Source organism: Peromyscus leucopus, chromosome 5, assembly GCF_004664715.2.
Source record: "Peromyscus leucopus breed LL Stock chromosome 5, UCI_PerLeu_2.1, whole genome shotgun sequence".
Classification (NCBI taxonomy): Eukaryota; Metazoa; Chordata; class Mammalia; order Rodentia; family Cricetidae; genus Peromyscus; species Peromyscus leucopus.
The window spans coordinates 92,794,895-92,798,909 of record NC_051067.1 but is presented as its reverse complement, the minus strand read 5'-3'; the positions used below and the strand labels follow the sequence as shown (position 1 = coordinate 92,798,909).

The 4,015-nt window shown below is 46.6% G+C and overlaps 1 pseudogene; it reads left to right on the top strand.

Moving 5' to 3' along the window:
* The first annotated feature begins 2,491 nt into the window (after positions 1-2,491).
* LOC114709217 lies at positions 2,492-2,590 on the top strand (annotated as a pseudogene).
* The last annotated feature ends 1,425 nt before the right edge of the window (positions 2,591-4,015 follow it).

Genomic DNA, 4,015 nt, shown 5'->3' with positions numbered 1-4,015 from the left:
AGGCATGCACCACCACCACTGGGCATTCTGTGTTCATCTATGTTGTGTCTGGCTCATCTTCCTGACGGAACTAAGGCTTATCAAAACACAGAGGCAGCTCCTCCTTCCTGCCCAGCCAGATCCTTGGTGGCAGAGCACAGAGGAAACGCCCTGTAGCCCGCAGCCCAAGCTTGCCTTCACGGCCCACAGAAGCAGCTGTGTTTATTAACTCCTTAGACTCTGCAAGCTGTAACAGTCCCTCATGCCAGTTCTTAAAGAGGACTCATTTGTGGTTCTTGCTCAGATCCTCTGAAGTTCACTTCCTTAGCTATCCCACACGTGTGCAAAGCCTGATTGCTGTAATCAGTCTCTGCTCCTATAGCATTCTGGTGGCACTGCTGTGCTAGAACCTGACCACTACTGCTAGCTCTCTATTCTTCTCTCAAGATGAGGTCACTGCAGTCTTTCCTTTCCCTAGTAATTTTGCATTCCTTAAATGAAAAGTGCCCAAACAAATTGGGATACTAAAGTAACACTATAAGGTGTGTGTGCGTGTGTGTGTGTGTGTGTGTGTGTGTGTGTGTGTGTGTGTGTATGTACTTTCATATTCACTCACCACTGCACACATATGGAGTTCAGAGGATGAACTGTTCTCTCCTCTCATCATGTGGGTTCTGTGGATCAGACTCAGGTCATCAGGTTTGGCAGCAAGTGCCAGTGCCTTTCTTGCTGAGCCCCCTCACCAACCCATGCTTGTATCAATTATCAGTTGCTGGTGACATGTTACCCAAACTTGGTGGCTTAAGAAATCCTGCACTGGGTATGCACAGTTTCTGTAGGGCAGGTAGCACAGTTTCTGGGCATGGCATGGCTAGATTCTCTGTACTGGCACTGTAGGCAGAGTTTTCCTGTTCCAACCACCAGTTCCCAAATAGCCACTCTAGAGGCTTAATATTATTTATAAATGCCCACTCAATAGCCCAGGCTTGTTACTAGCTAACTCTTACACTTAAATTAACCCATATTTCTTATCTATGCCTTGCCAGGTGGCTCATGTCTTGTCACCTCATTTTCTATATGTCCTGCTTTCTCAGTGGCTGGCTGGCATCTCTCCTGACTCTGCCCTTCCTCCTACCAGAGTCCTCTGTGTCTGGCTGTCCTGCCTATGCTTCCTGCCTGGCTACTGGCCTGTCAGCTTTTAATGAGAATAATACATATTCACAGTGTACAGAAGGATTATCCCACAGCAGATATTTGATAGGTTATGACCAGGGTATTGGCTAGGACCATGGTCGTGTCTGGGTGTGGACATCTGCCACCTTCTCTTTTTTTAGTGACTGGCCTTTCTGAGAGGCGGTATACAGTAGAGCCTATGTTGGCCTTTAAAATTCATTATGGAGAAGTGCAAATCGCCTGGACATGGGGGCAGCGGGGAAGAGTCTAGGGAGGGAGCACTTCAGTATTGTGATTTAATGATGTGCAGGGCTGTTGATATAGTCAGGACACATTATGATAAAACCTAGTAGAAGGAACTTAGAGAGCTTCATTTGTAAAGTACTTACCCTGCAGACATGAGGATATGAGTTCAAATCCCCAGGATCCTTGTAGAAGCTGGGCATGGCAGCTTGTGCCTGTGACCTTGGTGCTGGGGAGCCAGAGACAGGCAGGCCTCTGGAGCTCTCTGGCCAGCCAACCTATCCAAATCAATGAGCTCCATGTTTGGTGAGAGACCATGTCAAAAAATGAGTTACAAAGTCATGGAGTGAATGGGGAGTATGGAAAAGGGGTAACCCCCTCACTCAGGTCTGAGTTCCTTTTTTCCCCCAGAAGGTTGGACCACGCCACAATTCTAGATCATTTAGAAATCCTGAAGTGACAGTAGCCTGAGTGAGCTGTCCTCATCTTCCTATATCCAAGTCCCTGACTCTTGCTTGTGAGTCCAGTTCACTATCCTGGTTCAGCAAAGGAACATCCTTTGTTCTTCCTTCTCCTGAGCTGTGGCGATTCTGATTCCTTGACCTGAAGTCCACACCTTCCTACTCCTTAATCCTGGTTGGATATTTATGACCATGGGCTTCTAGTAGACTGTCAGAGGCTTCCTGTGGGTGGTGGCTTGAAAGAAATGACCTCCATAGGCTCATAGATCTGAATACTTGATCATCAGGGAGTGGCATTATTTGAAAAGATTAGGAGGTGTGGCCTTGTTGGAGGAAGTGTGTCACTGGGGGTGGGCTTTAGTGTAGGACCCTTAGCTACTTCTCCAGGATGCCTGCCTGTCACCATGCTCCCCACCATGATGACTATGGACTACACCTCTGAAACTGTAAGCAAGCCCCAGTCAAATGCTTTCTTTTATGAGTTGCTGTGGTCATGGTGTCTCTTCACAGCAACAAAACAGTGACTAAGACACTTACCAACCAGTCTTGGTTTCAAGCCACCCCCTCCACTGCATATGAATATGATACAATAATCTCTTTATTATGTCATATTTGCTTTTAATAACTTCTCTTTGGTGCTTACTTCATTAGCACACATACTAAAATTAGATACAGAGATTGGCATGTTCCCTGCACAAGGATGACATGCAAATTTTGAAGTGTTCTATACATTAAGAAAAAAAGGAATTTCTTCTTCCCACTTATTGGATAAAATCTGTATTTCTTACTGCTATGCCCAGATCGTAAAGACTCCCAAAAGACCACCATGGAGACTGAATGAATCCCATATGTAAAAGCAAAGAGCCTTTATTTTCAAGCTCAGAGCTTGGACTCTCTGTCCGATGCAGCAGTGAGAGCAGAGAGCCCAGAGCCCAGGCAGAGTTGGGTTTATTTTATTTTTTATTTTTTGGTTTTTTGAGACAGGGTTTCTCTGTGTAACTTTGCTCCTTTCCTGGAACTCACTCTGTAGCCCAGACTGGCCTTGAACTCACAGAGATCTGCCTGCCTCTGCCTCCTGAGTGCTGGGACTAAAGGTGTGCGCCACCACCGCCCGGCTTATTTTTTTATTTTTATTTATTTTTTTCCAGAGCTGAGGACCAAACTCAGGGCCTTGTGCTTGCTAGGCAAGCGCTCTACCACCAAGCTAAATCCCCAACCCCAGAGTTGGGTTTATATCATAGCAGAGCTTGGAGTGAGGGGGTTTCCAGGGTTCAGGACTCTGATTGGCTGACATTTGTCCAGGGATATAGGGAATGTTTGGAATGTCAGGTATTTCCTCTTAGATGCAGGCCCTCCCTGGGTAGGGTCAGCTTATGGCTTTTCCTGGGTCCAGGTGTTGCCTGCTAGAAGCTGTGTCTGGGCTTCTAGGCCTGGCATGGCATCAGTGTGTTCAAGCTGTTTTGCGCCCCTGCCCCTTACATGGCATTTTCAGACTTCCATAAGGTGGCCCAGTCTCCTATGTGCTGTCCCCAGGCCATCTGTCTGTTCACAATTACTGTACCCATTGCACTGTGCTCGTCTGGATGTGGGCTATACCTTTTCATGGGTATATAGGTGACACATCAGAGACATAGATCCCATCAATAAAAATCACAGACATCTTCATTGTATGACATGTGAATGTCATCTATACTTACTGCTCTTTTGAGGCCATGTGATTGTGAACACCTCTAATCCAGTGCTTGAGAGGCAGAAGCAGAAGCAGGTGGATCTTTTGTAAGTTTAAAGCTACCTTTGCTATTGTTGTGCCCAGATCGTGACCCCCAGAGAGACCACCAAAGACGAGCATGCCAGAATGCAAAAGCAAGGTTTAATTCTGGATATCCAAAAGCAATACAAGCCTAGGCAGGGACTTTGTCCAATATATCCAATGCAGTGGAGGCTGGAGGAAGTGCCCACCTGTCTGCAAGCTCAGCTTTTAAAGGGAAAAGTCACAAGGTTACATCATTTAGGGGTGCTAGAATGGACACAATTCTGATTGGCTCGCTTCTAGGGACTTCTAGAAATTACTTCTAAGGGAGTGGTTGCCCACCACCATTTCTCATTGGCTGCCCTCAGGTGGGGGCATTTCTGTGGTCAGTTACCCTGGAAACCAGGGA